General features: G+C 40.1%; 1 protein-coding gene across 2 annotated transcripts in view; it reads left to right on the top strand.

Moving 5' to 3' along the window:
* gulp1a (GULP PTB domain containing engulfment adaptor 1a) overlaps window positions 1-18,685 on the top strand; it is a 64,458-nt gene that overhangs the window by 17,686 nt on the left and 28,087 nt on the right. Inside the window, exon 2 of one of the 2 annotated variants that reach the window (XM_083903262.1) lies at window positions 10,250-10,336. The gene's annotated coding sequence lies outside the window, so the exon portion shown is untranslated. Of the gene's footprint in view, window positions 1-10,242; window positions 10,337-18,685 lie in introns of those variants that run through there. The other variant, XM_083903261.1, reaches the window with a different exon arrangement.

The raw sequence follows: 18,685 nt of genomic DNA, 5'->3' as shown, positions 1-18,685 counted from the left end.
TACGTGACTCCCGATTGTTAAAATGAGTCTCTAAAGCAATGCAGTTTTTCTTGCCACGGCACCGGAGGCCAAGCACCGTTCACCAGTTAGCTTTGTTAGCTCCTTTAGCGCCGTTAAGAGGGCCACATGGCATGGTTTTCTCCGGGTACTTTCTACAATGACACTAACAGTTTAAGAAACTCACTCAACTCTTGATAGCCACTGCTGATTTAACCTCACGCGCTGAACGATAACATGAAGATTGAACAGTAATTCAGAATGATTACCATTTTTTTTATCATAACATCCAAACACTTAAACGTAATGTTGTGTGAAGATACCAACAACCACAGGATCAGAGAATCAGTTGAGCTGTAGCCAAAATTATTATTGGACAAAGTTTAGTTTGTCGTCGAAGTTTATATTCATTTGTTTATTCAAATATGTTTAAGTACTCTTCAGACCAGAGAAAGAATAATTGTTGTTTACTCAATGATACAGTTAAACCAATATTAGTTTACCTCTAATAATGGGTCCACTTCATGACCTTCTTGTCTTTGACTCGAATTATGGTAATAAAATTAGGATTTAAGGATAGAAATTGAGTGAAATGTCTTTAAAAATTTCTTAAAAAATTTCTTTAAGTGAGCACACTTACAGGGGCTGTTACTGGCGACAGTGAGTAGAAGTAAACTACATCATTAATATGCAGATTAGTGCGTCGCTGTCACAAAAATATCCCCACACTTTGCAGCAATAGAGGTGTTGAAGTTGACAAATACTCCTCTACATCTTAATTTTGATTACACTGACCATACACGGTCCATCCCTGCCCTGTAGCCGTGTCTTCACTCAGTCTTGTTTACACACAGTTGCTCTGCCTGAGGTTTCCTCCTTGTTATTCGTCAGCGTTAGATTCAACAGTGTCCCCACGCTCGCTTTGCAGAGCTGACGTTAAATCTAATGAAAACTGATGATTCCCCCATCACAGTGGCTTAGACCTATCATCCACCAAGTTCCCCCGTCAAATTCCAAAATCATAACAGAAGTCAGCTGTCGGCACATCACCTCCCCTGTGATGCTCGCAAAGTTCAACAGATTGGAAAGGTCACATGTCCCAGAAAATAAAAAAGTAAAATATAGACACATTGAGAGCAAAATTCACTGCCAAGTCTTCTGACTTAATAACTTGAGGGGTGGAGAAAATGCAGCTCACTCTCTCTGTGACACTGTGCTGATTCACTCAGTGAGACGATTTGTTTTACTTTTTTTTTTTTTTTGACATGTTTATAGCGCTGATTTGAGTTACTTGAAGGGAAAGTGCTTATTACTTGCAGATAAAGTGCTTAATCTATTCATACCGTACAGTGTGTATTCACTTACTTGGCAGTTTCTATAGCTAAAACAAAAGTCGGTCTTATACCGCGATAAATTCTCGTATATTACTCGCGTTACATGCCGCACAGATCATTCGGGTACATTACAAATAAATGATGACGTGTCATCTTCTAATACTATATCACAACCGGAAAAACACAACAGAAACATGCGTCTTAAACTGTGTGAAAAATAGAAGTTTTCAGCCAATGTGGGGGGAAAATGCTGGAAAGTAAGAATGCTTTCATAAAAACATAAATTATTCATTGTTTTTTTTATTTTTTTAAATCAATTCTCAAAATCCAAAGTTGGGTGTCAAAATACTTTTATTTTGAAATGCTCCAATCCAAAAGAACCACAGTAGACCAAAGGTGCTGTAAAATAATAGATAATGAAATACATTTAAAAGACATAAAGCAACAACTGGATAATATTGTCACAATATTATTGTAATTGCCATAAGTAAGGCATATTTAAAAACACATTTGTAAGGCCAGGAGCTGCTGAAGAGTGCAACAAAGGAGTGTTTTGTGAGTTGAGATGAAGAGGGGGTTTTCGTGAAGCTCTCTGCACAATCAGGAAGCACGGATAAACGTGGAGTGGAACCCTGTGGTGCCGGATTGGCAACTGGGCGACAAGGAAGACGTGTGGAGAATAGAGAGACTGTGACTTAAAGAAGTGCAACAGCAGGCTCGATGAACCATTTTCAGTCCATTAAGTAGAGTATGAATAAATGCTGACCGGCTTCTTTTATGACTGAAGCCAATTTGTAGGCTTGCAAAACTTTACATAACGTATACACTCAACAAAAATAACAACTTAATGCTTTTGTTTTGTATATATTAAAGTAAAAGATGTACAGTTTCCTCGCTGCAAACAAAAGGCTTATTTCCTCACAAAGCTTTGATGCCAATACAAAGCGTTTTATACACAAAATCAATATAATTCACATCACCCCCCGCACCCTCTGGTGGAGGATAAAGCGGTAGATAATGGATGGATGGATGGATGGAGTATATGAAACCGTCAACTAGGACCATAAAAGCTACATCACTGGGATTTTATAAAATCCTATGAAAACTCAGAAATGGCAGTCCCACAAGACATAAAATGACTCCTCTCTCAGAGGTCCATGGAGTTGTTTTATTTTGGGAGTAATTGAGGGTTTTTCGGACAAGTCTGAGAGTCAGAAAGTCAAAATAAATCTCCTTTCCTATCCTCTATTCCTTGACCCGAATGAAAAATGCCACGAGGGTTGAAGAGAGATTTGAAGGAGAATTGGTAAGGGCCTAGGAGAGGAGAGCCGTGGGGGCAAAAGAAAATCCACGTACACTGACACTGAGGTTATGTTTTATCAACTTTATTTATAATGGAAGGTACAGCAGGAACTTTGCACTGGACACATTCGATTCAAGAAAGGTTTCTTCACAAACACAGTCCCACCTTTCACCACCGTTTTTCTTTGATTGAAATCCTTTGATTGGATTTACCTAAGTCACAAAATAACACGTTTGAAATCACATGATAAGGGATTAGTAAATCCACAAGTCCTCTGTGTCCTTATGTGAAGTTTCTTGATGGACTTTGGTGTGGGAATAGTCACTTTTATGGATGAGGAACCCAAGCAATCATGAATATTTCTCTCTGTTGCGTCCAAATGTATGTCCTTTAATGACAACTCTCTAAAAGTTGCTGCTGTAAGGATTTGTGGGACATCATAATTCTCCTTTCCCCCTGTAGAAAAATGATTCTGTTGCTCCTATGCTAAAGTTGATTGGATAAGAAGCTCCAATCATGGCTGGATCATGTCACACAGCAAAATACACTATTCAACCACAGCCTAAGCAATTCTCGATGTTGTCTGCATCCAGGAAAGAACAAAACGAATGGTCCCAGCCAGTCTGAGTAGCAACTGGCCAAGTTTAATTAAAGTTTAAGTGTAAGTACCACAGGTTCCGAAGCATCTTTGCCAGTTACTGAACTTGGCTACAGCTCAACTGATTCTCTGAGCCGGTGGTTTGTTGGTCTCCTCACGGAACATTAAATTTAAGTGTTGGGTTATTATGATAATAAAACCGGTAATCATTCTGAATTATTGTTCAATTTTCACGTTACCTTTCAGCGTGACATTAAATCAGCAGTTGATGTTCTGCAAGTTTCTTGTTAACTGTTGGTATAGTGGTCGCTGGGAGCAACAGCGTCAGTATTGATCAAAGGAACATCGTATGTGTCCATGATTAGGCTCCTGTTTGGTGCTATTTGTTTTGACTCTGGCATCTAGAGGCCTCTCAAAACTCTACTCGTCTGTGATACGTTTGCCAACAAGGTAATCAGCTGTCAGTGAGCACGCAATGAGGCCTGAGCCATGTAATCAGGAAATGTAAAGGCTGGTGTTTGAAGAGTGGAAAAAGTTCTGCCACATCCAAGATGTGCATTACGTCGAGGCCTCATCCTGAGAAGGGAGGACTGGCGTTCATCGCCTGCCCCTGCTATACATGCTGGGATTAGCTTTTTTGTTTTTAAGGTTCTTGGATCTTGGAGTGGTAATTTTGACACCTAAAAGTTAGCTAGACTCGGTACTATTGGGGACTTGTTTGTAACATTCAGCCGGTCAGAGTTTGCTTTCATGCTGTAAGCATAACGTAATTCCCATCAAGAGTTTCTGAAGGAGAATTTGAACGGCAAGCGCTATGTTTAGGTTGTGTTTACCACACGGTGCCCTGCCTGGTAGTCCGCCTCCTGCATTTGGTTCACTTTAAGTGAACCGAGGCCTACGTTTCTGGGCGGACCAGAGTGCTTTGATGTACATCAGAGTTTGGTTGCACATTTACTCCTCCCCAAAGGAAACAGACTCTCTGAGCAGACGAACTAAGGTCCGATTAAGAAGGGCTAGCATGAATGCAGCTTTAAACTTATACTGCACTATGACATATATGTCGATTTAACACTTGACGGTGTCTGTGTCCCTTGAGAACATGACCTATATGAGCTTCAACCCTCATTTGATTTGCCGATTCTTGGGCTGCTAACGCATCCACAATGCAGTTTTGGCGACGTGTGACTCAGATTAAGTGCAACATTTCAGTGAAGGCGTCCACTGCGTATGTTTAAGTACAGTGTCGTATACTTCCGCAATTGCATCACCAACATAGTTGTCGCCAAAGAAAGCATAGCATTGTAGCAGATTGTAGCGTTTTTCTCTTCTTCTTTGGTAGGAATGTGTCCCATTGCCGCCGTCATGAGACTTGTACCGCCACCCGATGGTTAGATACTACATGAAGTATACCACTGACTTTACTCTTCCCCACAGCTGCACATACATATTTCAGAAGGCTTGTGGGAAGAGCATCAGTACAAGTGAGCTGTCATTTTCGGAGGCCATTGATTAAAAAACAAACAAAAAAAAACTCAGTGGAACAAGGTCAGCTTTGAAGCTGGAGATGCCAGTCAAGGGATTTTTCAGTGGTAGAGTCGTAAGTACAAGTAAATCTACAAATAAGTCCTTTAATAAACCAGTAAGCAAACCTTTTTTGAAAAAAGAATGGAGTTTGTTGTCCCCGGCTCAGCAGAACCAGAGACGTGGAATGCTTCAATATTTATTTCAAACCAATTATGTCCACTGGTGACATTTGATCAATAATAGAAAAATCCCCCCTTTCTCGTTGCTCGTCAACCAACTGTGCGCACACTTGGAGAGAGAGCCTGGTTTGCTCGAGTGGAATGGAAAGTTCAGCCGAGTTGGACTGAAGGTGACTTGGAATCTTTAGTTAGTAATTTAACTGGGTCAGGTTGTACATTAATGCTGTGTTTGTGTGTGAGTGTACTGCTGGTAAGTCCTTTCTGTGATGCATTAAGTGTTTGGGCCTCTTACAAATCCCTCATCTTTTCAGGAGACTTATTCCGACCTTGCACATGAGAGGTCCAGCTAATGTGTCTCCTCCTTTGTGATTTTTTTTCTACTTTACCTTCAGTAGATCTCAGGTTTGAAAGATATTGTGTCAAGAAAGTTTATTCCCCACAAGTCTCAAATCCTTTGCTCATAAAATGGCGACTACATGAAATTGCAGCGTTGAATTTCAATGTATCCTTTGAAAGCAGGGTGTGATTAAGCGAATTAATTATACGTACGGGAAATAAATTGGTGTTGTCAACATCCAGAGATGATGAGTTGGTGCTCAAGTAAATTACTTGATGAAAAGAAAAAGAAAGGGGTACGGCCAACGTTGAAGAAGTAGAGAGGAGAGTTTGTGTGGTCCAGAAGCTTCACCTTTTACCACTTTGTCATATTTGAACAGACTTTAGGAAATCCTGTATGTGTTGTCAACAACAAAGAAGCAAAACTTAAAAAGAAATCAAAAAAAGGTCAGCTCCAGTGGTTTTCGATGACTGGATCCAGGTTGAAAAAGAGTGTATGGTGTGCAAAGGCTATAAGAAATGATTTTAAACCACAGCACAGCAAAACGTGGTAAACATTGTTTCAATAAGGGTTCATGGGATAGCTATGGAATTCACAACTTGTATAACATTATCTTCTAACAACAGACCGAGATTCCGTTTTCAGATTTTATTTTATTTCTTTTTTTGGAGCATGAGAAGACCATAAAACCGTGAGCTACTGCGTGCCGTTGAAAGTGATTTTTTACCTCGGTTATTGCTTCCAAATTAGTTTTCCCCCAAATACTTTTGTCAAAGCTGGGCATCTCTGATTGTGTGAGCGCTTTAATGTCTCGTTCCCTGGTCACCTTGTGCCCACATCTCAGCTATAAAATAAAACAAGTAAATGACATGCCCTGTCATAAACAAATAGAATTATGGCTCGGTTTCCAAAAAAAATAAGATCCAGGTTGTAAAAGGAAATTGTTTCCATTAACCCCAGATTATCAGTAAATGAGTAGTGCAAGTTTTGAAATTAAAATTGCTTGAGATTTACATTATAAGATTGTCCTGAAGCTGCATTTGCTATGCTCTATATCCCATGATGGTCATAATCCTTTTTCCCTGATAATGTGCCATGAAGGAAGAGCTTTTTTAGAAAAGCCTTAGAGTCATAAAGTCTCTGCCTATTTTCTCCCCCCCCCCATACTGTTTCAAAGCAGATGCATTTCCACCATGTACCCTCTCCTCTGTGTGTGCAGGTCAGAGCACTGTGGGTTTTTAAGATAATCACACCCCAACGTGTACCTTTTACCTTGCACAATGCAGGCAGGACTTTCTGCCACTCACGAAGTGAGATGGGCCCGGGCCAGGAGGTTGCTATCACTATGTTGCATGTCTCTTATCTACCACCTCCAGCATCTTGGTGCACTGGATCTCTTCTTCTGCCCACATCATGGGGTTTCACTATCAGGGAGCTTCATGCTACACAGCCAAGAGGGGGGGAATCAGATCTTTATTAACAGTTTTCAAAGAGAATTTATTATATGTTATTATGGAGGTCTGGGGACCACATGGTTGTGTAGTGGTTCGCACTCTTGCCTTTGCAGCCCGGCTTCAAGCCCCGGTTGGAACAAGGCCTTTCTGCATGAAATGTGCATGTTATCCCCATGTATGCCAGGTTGTACTATGTCAGCTAAGATTGCCACTGTGACCCTTCTTTGGAGGATAAAGCACAAGAAAATGAATTGATGGATGGATGTAGGGCTGGATATTCCATGCTAACTCATGGTATGATCCGAGTCACCGTAATGATGATAATGCCAATATCCTACATATAATGTACTCAAACAGCAAGGAAAATGGACGTGATACAGTATGTCAACCTGGACTCTTTTTTATCGACACTCACTTAGATGCCATACACTATATTTGATATATTACATGAGGCACATTATAATCCTTCTTTTTTGGATTAGAATCCAATTTTCTGCTCCAAATATATATAAAAAATTCTAATTACAGTTTTGGCATCTTTCACTATAGCGCAGTCCTTCCACTCTGATGAGTATGTCGTTCCTGGAGACCTTGGTGGTGGTGATGTTGATGTTTTCTTGAAGTCATCTTAAATATTGGGAGCATATGAAATATCTTCACTCGGAATAATATATCAAGGAAAGTTTGTTTTGGAATTGACTTCCTGTCAAACTATCAGAACTCGCCTCAAAATGATTAATAAACTAGAGTTCCGTCCTTTCCGAACAAGTAATCCTCCCCTGCCTTTTTGGACTTCTCACACCAGGGCAATGAGCAGGATTGGAAAGGTGCTGTACATTTCTGTCTTTGTTGTTCTGTCCCAATGTGCACTAAGAAGATGAATGAGTTGTAGTATAACTCTACTTCCTGCAGTCGACTATTGTCCTAATAATAAGACTTCTAGAGGGGCTATATGTAGCAAGAGTTTCCATTAACTTTAAAGAGATAATCTGGGTCTTTTGAAGTACTAACCCTATCTTAAGCATACAATTGCCACTTTATCTTGCTATCTTTTTATTTTCACAGTTTGTGTTGCGTTATAAACCATCCGTTTTCCTGCACCAAACTCTATTGAGAAAATGTGTGATTTTAGCTTGTTGGGTGAATGAAGGGTTCAAAACACACACATTTAACTTTTATTTACCTTGATGTAAGATTGGTAAGAGTCATAAAGTCTCTGCCTATTTTCTCTCCCCCCCATACTGTTTCAAAGCAGATGCATTTCCACCATGTACCCTCTCCTCTGTGTGTGCAGGTCAGAGCACTGTGGGTTTTTAAGATAATCACACCCCAACGTGTACCTTTTACCTTGCACAATGCAGGCAGGACTTTCTGCCCCTCACGAAGTGAGATGGGCCCGAGCCAGGAGGTTGCTTTCACTATGTTGTCTCTTATCTACCACCTCCAGCATCTTGGTGCACTGGATCTCTTCTTCTGCCCACATCATGGGGTTTCACTATCAGGGAGCTAATGGTGAGAATGGTGATTTTCTCTATGAACTTTGTTATTGGGATTGAGTGATTTACAAAGTGAAACTAACTTGTTATGGTGGCAAATAGCACTCTTATAGCCCCGTGGAGCCTGCATAGAGTTTTGCATGTTCTCTTTGTGTATTCGTGGGTTTTTTACGGGTCCTCCAGCTTCCTCTCACAGTCCAAAAACATGCAATATGGGGATTAGGTAAATTGGACAGTCTAAATTGACCGTAGGTGTGAGAATGAATGTTTTTTTGTCTTTATTATATGTGGCCCTGTGATGGACTTGCGATCTGTCCAGGGTGTGACCCCGCCTATCGCCCTATGTCAGCTGAGATTGCCACAGCACTCTCCTGCGACCCTCCAGTGGAGGATAAAGCTGATAATGGATTGATGGATGGACATGCCACCTTCTCTCATGGGGCTTCCATGCACAGGCATTGTGAATAACCATGTTTCAATAAAATTCCCATGTTTTCGGTGACTTAAAATGCTTTCTGCTGACCTTTTGTACCATTTAATGTCATTCATTGCCCTGAAAAGAAGGAAAAACTGGCATCTACTATGCCATTCATCTGCTCACATACAGCGTGAATATATGTGAAGAATAGCACAGGATAGGAGAAATTCTATCTCCTGTGGCAAGCTTTGTTTATGCCGCAGTGAAAATGGATAATATGAGGAAGGAGAAGACTCAGTTCATGAAAGTAGGGCACAGAACACACCACTGTTTCTTCCTTGAGCAATTTTAGTCAACTTGGTTCTGCTCCCAGGCAGCCAGACCATTAACTGCACGTCACTTTTCCATCACCCTATACTTTCTTTTTGCCTCCTCTTCAAGTGTCTGAATACTGACAGAATTCCTTTTCAAAAAAGATGCAGATGTCTCAGTTTTGTTTTTAATTAATTCCCCATTTCTCTACTCGTAGCAACAAGCCATTCTTTCTCTCTTTGGCTGAGGCGTTTTGATGTCACTGATAGGATCGTGAACTTGCAGAGCTCGGCAATAAATATGATGAACTCAAAATCATGGTAATAAAATTCCAAAACTACAGTGTGTTTGTGTGTGTGTGGGTGTGTGTGGGGATGATCTGCAGCAGCATATGTGAGGAAAGTGCTGCAATACACGAATCAATCAAGTGCTGTAAAGAAAAGACTTTTCACATCTATTAACACTCGCTGCCCTCTACATCTATAAATGTCATTTCTCACAGATTCCACAGGGCAACGCATAATAGAGCGAAACCTGCTTCCTCTTTTCACAAGTGTATAAACAACCTAGTTTAATCTCAAAGCGAGTGTCCTTGTATATATTACATATTTGTATATCTCCATATTTGTATATTCTCTCCACCAGACTCTAAAGTCAAGAGTCTGGTGGAGAGAATCGTAAAGTAATAAAGACAAAAACATGCATCATTTTCGCAAAATGCTTTTGATTTCATATTTGCCAGAAAGGCATTCCATAGATTTCTTTTTTCATTCATTTTGAGAGTGATTGATCAGTGTGTTTTTGTTTGCTTTCTTTAAACCATTAATAAACGTTGAGAGCTCACAAATCTCCCATCGCTGACTCCGTGCCATAAACTCAATAGTTTAAATGAATGAAACTGCCTTATATAGCGGAAGGTTAAGCTCATGGAGCCTGAATAAACAATTCCGTGCTACCAGGGGACAGCGCTGAGTCAGCAACCTTAAGCCTTTTATCCACAGAATATAATAACTATGGCTGATTATATGCTGATTTGTGTTTTTCCCTTTCTTATTCATCAGCTTCATTTCCATTTTCATTCTGTCTTGAGTCTCCTCACTCATTTCTTTTCTTACATTTGTCAGTCAAGAGGCTGCAAATGAAATGAAGTTGATACCAAAAATGTGTTAATGTGTTGTTTTCTTTTGTGTAGCTGTTGCAACTGTTGCCCATTGCAATTAGTCTAGAATTTGAAGTCGCATTCACGTGTCTCTGAAGGCTTCATTATGAATTGTTTCTTGTCTTTTCTTGCTTTCAGAGAATGCCGCACCAATGAGTATCCGTCAGCCCTTCGATGAGTGAGGCACAACAAAGGAACCTGAGCACCAAGAGTCCACAGTAAACAGTAAGACTAGAGCTGAAACAGTTAATCATTATTCAATTGCTAAATTGTAATCAAATAGGCACGCTAATGGCGCTAAACGAGCTAATGCAGCTAATGGAGCTAACTGGCAAACGGTGCCTGGACTTCCGGTGTCTTTTATCGGGCAGTCGCCATGGAAATGTGTCATGCGTTAAAGTACATTAACCTAGTGCCCAGCACTAAATTTGATATAACAGCACTCGCATGTACAGCTCCCCCCTGACACAAGTCATGTTCCATATATTGTAAGTATACTATTTCGCCCGTCGATAACACAGTCCAGCGTTTGGCAGCTTCCTTCCCCCTGTCCACAGAAAGCACCACAGCCAAGTTCCTTCACTTCCACTTATCCTCAGTTGTATTTGAAGTGAGTTTTTTTGCAAGTGTGGTTGTATGAGGTAGTGACACAGAGTCAACATTGACTGTCAGCACCGTGTGTAACCACCCCGTCAAGATTTTTTTTAGCCAAACTCTTCCACATCTTCTCCCACACCGACACACAGTCAGACAGCTGTTCATCTGGAAATCCTGCCCGCTTGCATTTGTTGAGTGATTATGACAAGAAGCAGCTGTGAGCTGTCATTATCCGATTTTGCCTGATTTGTGATTTAACAAGTGTTTAATGGGCATATTTTCAATATTTTTGCATGTTGTATACGTTATATGTATATTTATAGCAACACTGAAACCACTGCAGCATATGAATGACTGAAGAAGAGACTTTCAACAACAGGTCTAATAGTGTAAAGACACTAAAATATCGGTTTGGTGATATATCGTCATCCTTCCTTGTGCAATATGATAACAGACACACTTTGTTCTCTATGTTGGGAATAAATAGAACTTTTCAGATGTTTCTTAAGTTACTTTATGTTTGTTTTGCAATATATTGGTTATCACAGAATCATTGTATCGTGATATTATTGGTATCGTGGACCATGTGGTCCTGTATCGTATTGTATTGTCTTCTTTAGTGTGAGCCATTATTTCAGAGGCTGAAAGGAGTTATAGCCATTAATCATCAAGTAATCATTAAGCACGTATTATCACCTTATTCTACATAACCTTATTCTACCTCTATTACGACATGAATTCAGATTTTTCCGACATAAGGCGTTAATACGTGCTTACTAATAAAGGGCTAGTATGCTACTGATATGCATGTTAATGTTATATGCATAAAGTGTTACCGGAAATTGGATCAGGTATGTTCTTGTGTCTCTATAGCAATACCTTGGCTGTTACCATTAGACCCTTCGAGTGCCTCGTCTTAAATCTTTTGCTTCCTGTATCACTTTGACTGTCCGTTAGAGTAAACATGTCCCCGAATAACTTGTTCTATTCTATAATTTGAAAATTGATGCTTCCACGCTCTCCTTGCTGTCGGGGCGTTTCAAAAAACTGTTCCCGACAGTAAAATATGACCACATTTAAATGACTCCGCCGCATCCAGGCTTGGCGGATGCCTTATCATGCAGAAACAGAGGTGTCGATTAGAAGTAAATTATTGAGGTAGATTTTGGATCATATATAGGCCAGCGTAATCCGTCTTTAAGATTTATGAACGTGTCATAGACGGTGAGAGTGCTATTTTTATTCCTTTTTGAAACACGGTGTGAGTGTGAGCGGCATATACACACAACAACGGAGCTAATTGCAAGGGTTATCGTGCGGCATCTCTTTATTTTAAATACAGTAGTGCTAAAATGATACGAGTGTTGTTTAATACCCTCTGAGATGGCGTAATAAATGAATAGCTGGTGTTTGTGTTGAGAAGGGTGTGCTTGTTGTTGTCTCTGACCTGTGGTGTCATCATCCATTCATCATGGCTTTAGATGAAGGCCATCGACTATGGAGTAGCTACCATGCCCCTGCAGATATGCTAAGCTTGGTCAGCAGTTTTAAGGGCTGGAGTCAGGATATGGTTACACACTGGTAGTTTGGCTTTGTCCTAAACCTGTTTAAAAGTTTATCTGTATCTGTATTAATCTGCCAAATACTCCTGTGCAACTGTAGTCCTGGCGGGTTGCATTATCACAGGTACAACAATCCAAATCTTACACTCACTTCTACCTCTTTATCCACCATATAAGGGTTACAAAAGGTGCCAATCACAGCTGAGGAACGGTACATCCCAGATAGGCCGCCAGTCCATCACAGGGACAACTCTTACACCAAACTATTAATTTGAAGACGGCCCCTTGGGCGTCTGTTCTTGAATCCATTAATCAAGTGTTTCCTTTGGGGAAAAGATAGTTCTGTAGAAGTCATTTTTGTTTCACACGACTGATTCGAGAGCACCCATTATGTTTTATCCCACGGAAAGAATTTTGAGCCACCTTAAATTCACATAATAATCCATGTTCTCTCTTTGTTTTGTCAGTAGGTGGCGGTACTGAGCTATAATTTCATTTCAGAGTGTAGTAGAGTGAGTACATACAATCCGAATAGATTGCATGTATGTTAAAACTACACCTGAAGTTCAGTTTATGTACCAGGTTTTTCCCTTTTCATTGCTCTGTACAAGTTTTCCTTTTCTAAATCCTGTTTGAATTTAGTTGAAGTTCAATTGAAGTAGTACACTTTAAATTCAAATCTTGTTTGTTGTTTTATTAGAGGTTGCAGTACAATTCTGTTTTGTTGATGATGTATTTCACATCATCAACAAAACAGAAACTGTCTGCTTGCGTATTCAGGGTCTCTCTCTGTCAAATGCTCATGCTAATTATAATATTGAACCATGAGTGTAGAGCGAAGACCAATGAGCATTGGTTATGGTGAGTCAGCAAACAATGCAGTTAAGGCTGAACAGTGTGTCTGGAGGGACGGCTGTGTGCGTGAGAGCATTTTTTACTTGTCTTCCAATTGTCTTTTGGTTGCTAATTGTAATGCCAATTTTAGTTTTAGAGAAGTTTAAATCCATGCACACACATTTTTTAGTGCATAGCATAAATATAACTACTTCAGATGTGAATCTACTACCAGATCTTAGTATGTAAGAGTCAGACCAGGTATTTCATGGCAACAATTGAAAAGACGTATTTTTCCCACCCCCTGATTTTCCCCTATCATGAAAACCATTTAAAGTTTCCACTAAAGTGCTGCCATCTTTGAAAATGTCAGACTTGCAATAGCTGTCTCGATGAGATCTCTCTCAAACACTAAGATAATTGCCTCAATCCCTATTTGAACGGACATTTTGTGCCACAGCAAAGTCCCACAAACATTTTGCAATCAATATTATTTTGATGATGAAGATGATGTTGAGATGGCTGCAAAGAGGTTGGAGTACACTCTAAGAAATAGAAGTGCTCAGTAGAACCATAAGGTTCTTCAGCTTGTCCTCATAGGAGAACCCTTTTTGGTTCCAGGTGTAACCATTTTAGATTCCACCTGGAACCCTGAGGGTTACCAAGCATCCTTATAAATCCCTGTATTTGGGAAAGGGGTTTTAAAGGGTTCTATGGATCATGGTGGTTCTTACTGGAACCATTAGTGTGAACAAATGGTTCCACAGCCCTTGCAGAAGAACAGTTTTGGAACCCTTATTTCTGAGAGTCTATGACTGCAAATGCAAAGAAGCGTCCAACAGAAACTTGAAAAAACTCAGTCGTTCAGCAGTTTGCTGAATAAATAAGTGCTTCTTGCCCCCAAACACTTTCTCAGTCCAAGACCAAACAGGCAGAATAATAACATCATCAACAACAAAAATCATTAATACACTAAAACAGCATGAACCTGTCGAATTTGGGCCACACTTCAGTGACTATTTACTGTCATTTAGGTTTTAGGTTTCATTAAAAGTTCTCCTTAATTTCTCCCTCCGTTACCTTTTATCCTCGAGACGTCATGCTCAATGTACACATTCTTTAACACACACTGCCTGATCTTATGTGTTCCGTGTCCCCTGACTATTTAAAGTTTGTCTCAAAAATAGAGCCACATTTCTCCCAACATCCCTCAAATTGAATTGTACAGTTAGGAAGTTAATGAGTTGTGCCAAATACCTCTTGATCGGATCACTGCGCTCTCTCACAGCTTGGTTTGAAGATAACTGGTTATATACTGTAGTCTGTATCCTCTCTGGCACAGGACAGCAGAAATAAGTGAGTGCAGTTAAATTTGCTGTGACTTCTTGTACACTCTGTTGGGATTCTCCCTTTATATTGCTGCATTTAAGTGAATGTTTTTGGTATATTGCATCATGTTAATGGGTTATCTGTGCATTGTTTTAAACACATTATCTCAGAAATCTGTCTCTGGATACACCCAATAACTTTTGCAGCAACTGTGAAGGCACTTTAAAGTCGTTCTGTACCCTTAATGTTTAGTATTGAGTGGTATTTGTCTCTTCCAGACAGTTGCTGCAGGCAAAATCAGAAAGGTGTGCAGCAAAAGTTAACTTTAGTCACACCGTGTCGGCAAGACCTGACCTTTCGAGCTGTCAAGAGCAAAAATGCACTTGTGAGGTTGACAAGAGGAACATTAACACATGACATGTTCCTGCACTCACCTTGTACCACATGATATTGCACGGCTGACCTATTTTAATTACAATCATCCAAAAAAACACTATACTTCATGACCTATCGAATTTGCTGCTGCACAGTTTGGAGAGTAAATTGATTTCAGCGTGTGTGACGTGTAACTTTAAGAAAAATAATGATTTCAAGGTTCTGTGAGGTTTTGCCATCGCCTCCGATAGTTAAACCGTTTTTGACAGAGTTTACAATTGGATGAAAGCGCACACGCGCACACACACACACACACACACACACACACACACACACACACACACACACACACACACACACACACACACACAGAAAAGGGGTTGTTCTACACATCAATTTGACAGAATGTGTTTTGTTGTAGCTGCCAAAAGGATTACTGGCACTTCCTGTAACACCTTTAAAAAACCGCCAAGGTGCACTATAAAACAATGTTGAGAAAACTCAAAGGCAATAAACTCAAATTAAATGTTCACTTTCCTCTTTTATGGTGACGATGGTCATGTGTCCACAAGACAAATGTGGCAAAATGCCCTTTGAGCAGTGCTACTTTTTTTGAGACACTTGACACTTGTTTTTAGTAACGTTTAGCTATGTTTTTAGCTAATGCTATATAAAATATGCTTTTTCATCACCACACCATAGACGGATAACCAATGTCAGATGGGCTCACGCTATGCTGAGCAAGCCCGTCAGTTCCACATGACTCTCGCTGTGTTTCCCAGTACAGTGGCGTATTTATCTTGCGTTGCCTGGCGACATTCCCATTCCCAGGCAGGGATTTGTTTTATGCCAAGACAGACAAAGGCAACAGCGACATTGCAATTGTGAAAAAATAAAAAAGGCTGCAAAGAGGTTGGAGTATGACTGAAAGAAGAAGAGCACCACAAAAAGTCTCAGGGAAAACAAAGAGTTTGTTTGTTCCTGTGTATACTTTCAGTTCAAGAACACCAAACAGATGCAAATGCAGCTTTAAGTTAAAACTAAATTGTGCTCTTATTTTCTTAAATAATTTTCTATGGAGAGCCTTCTTAACTCGCGATGACATCTTTTTAGCGTACACTATTATTCACAATAAGCCCCCCAATAAGAATGTCGCAATAGCAGTGCAAAAACCTACACAACAGTGCAGCGCTGCTTTATCATAGTTTATTATCAAGTTTACTGACGCCCCTAATACACATCTAAAGACACGTAACCGCCTCTGCTGTGTGAGAGTTTTAAGTGATATAGATTCCATGCTGCGAAGTGTATGCAAGTTAAATGGATTAGTTAAGATCTAAGCTTTTCAGACATTGCGTGACGCAATAACAATTTAAGTTTGTGTCCATCAAAAACAAGTTTGAAGTCTCTCTTTGTGTTGCTAAATTTACTTGGCTCAAGTATCTGGGTTTGCAGAATGGAAGTGCCTGAAAGTTGAATTCTCTTGAATAAAAGAAAATGGGCCGACATTTGGCTCAAAATATTACGTCAGTAAACCTTTTCTTTTGAGAGTAAATGGTCTCAATCACAAGTTGCAGGGCTTAAAAAATGATGGCCATAAGATGACTGCAATAATACACTCACTGGTCACTTTATCAGATACAGAGGACATCTAATAACAGCGGCTTTTGCTGCTGTAGCCAAGCTGCGTTAAGCTTCAACATGTTGCCATTGGATTTCTATCGTCTTAAACCAGTTCTTAAACAAGCAGTTCTTTTCAGTGTACTGAATCATTAGAAAGATTAGTTCAGTACAGTAATACACCAGCTGTTGACGTTGATATTTTGAGGATTTTTAAGTCATTTTTAACTGATCTACAGTCTGGAATTGCTTGGTTTGGTTTTCTTGTGCTGGTCTTTGTGCTCATGCCTTTTCCAGTGATGTAACCTCTCCAGAGCAGGTACCAAAAAAACGATACCCCGCCAGGTACTATCCCTAATGGAAAAGCAAAAGAAACTGAGTTGAGTCAGGATTACCGCTCAGACTCTATAACGTAAAAGCCCCATAAACTATAAATGATTCACCCTAAGTCATTTACGATTGTTGAGATACGCAACTTAAATATTTCAACGTAACCTACATTGGTGAGAGTGCTTTTCTAGATTGAGCATATCGTGCTCATTGATAGGACACAAATATTATATAGAGTCTAAAGGAATGTCAGTAATGTGGCTTATGGGATTACGCTCTTTCTCGGGTCGCCGATGCATCATTGCGGCGTGTCAACAATAACTGGATAAACTGCCTTTCCATTTTACTCTAAGGATGAATCGTCCTTTTATTTAAGCTTTACCAAGAGTTTGAGATGTTGTGGCGAGCGATCCAATAATATCTTAGATAACTGATCAGCCTCAGCTGTATTGCGAGTTAAGTGCTGAGCGCATCATCACAGAGGCCATTAAATCACACACTTAACAGCTAAGTTTCAACACGCGGAGGTTTACAGCATGACTTGACAAAAAGCTCAAAGGAAACCAAATTATTCAGGGATTACGGTGGTTGTTTATTTTATTTATTTATTACAAAGATACCATGTGTTGACACAGATTCATGTGGAATGATTGTGGTCACGCCAGCTATTAATTAATTTAATTAAGATTCCCTTATTAGTCCCGCAGTGGGGAAATTTCCAATTTCTGCATTTTAACCCATCCGTGACTTAGTGAACACACACAGCACACAGTGAGGTGAAGTACATGCTAACCCAGAGCAGTGAGCTGCCTGCATTCAGCGGCGCTCGGGGAGCAGTGAGGGGGTCAGGTGCCTTGCTCAAGGGCACTTCAGCTGCGGACAGGTCGGGGTTCGAACCGGCTACCCTCCGGTCTCAAGCTTGAAGCCCTACTTCACATTGTTGCTCAGGTGAAGCACAAATCGTGTTGAGGCAATGAAATTATTGGAATCAGAGTCCGTTTTAAATCTGTAAACCATAAGATCTGCAGCAGGACGAAGATGCATTAAATCTTCTATGTATTTTGTTTATTGATATTGTCCAAATAGTTTTTTTCCTGTACATTGTATACCTGTGCTTTAAATAAGGGGAAAAGATAAAGTTGCAACATACAGGATGTTGCAACTTTATCTTTTCACACTCGCTCATGTTGTTTTCAACTTTTGTCCTGGATGCATCAGAGTTGTTTTTCTTCTCTCTCTCTCTCTCTCTCTCTCTTCTTTGCTGCTGTTTTCAATTATGTCTTTGCTTCTCAGAAAAAAAATGGACACCTCTTTATGTTTGTGCTCTGGTGCAGAAGCAACATGCAGTAAATATACACAGTGAATATTTACACACGCAAACACATCTTACAACTTCTGTATTTTTATCCATTGAAGTAAGCACTCAACAGTTCTGTGTGTCTGTGTGTGTGTGTGTGTGTGTGTGTGTGGAGCATAAAGGGCCCCACTTTTCCCGGAAAGCGTCTGGTTCAGCCACTTCCCTTTACGCCGCCACAGCTGTCCATACAAGACGCAAAACATGAAATGATACAGGGCAGAGCAAAAGACAAACCCCCTAGAAAAAATAAAGTGTGAACAGCACTAAATCCCTGTAGTTGAAATGCTTTCTCAGGCAGAAACTAGAAGTTCTGCTGGGCCAACGAGAACTCACACGCCACCTCCACCTCCAAGGCCCTGACTGAGCTGAATATCCAACCACAGCAGGATACCTTAAGTGACTTTTGTTCTTATGGCTGGCAAGTGTTTAAAGGCTTTTTATTTTTGCCTTAATGCCAATATCCATGAGAATTACTGTGCTTTCGGTCCAAAGTATGCCCATTATTTTTGGATACATGTCTTCATTGTTGGTGAAATCCAATAAAAGCCCAATATTTAAAATTCCTTCAGC

The sequence above is a fragment of the Microchirus variegatus genome, assembly GCF_963457635.1.
Source record: "Microchirus variegatus genome assembly, chromosome: 16".
Classification (NCBI taxonomy): Eukaryota; Metazoa; Chordata; class Actinopteri; order Pleuronectiformes; family Soleidae; genus Microchirus; species Microchirus variegatus.
The sequence above is the reverse complement of the archived record's forward strand: the minus strand, read 5'-3'. Positions and strand labels throughout refer to the sequence as shown.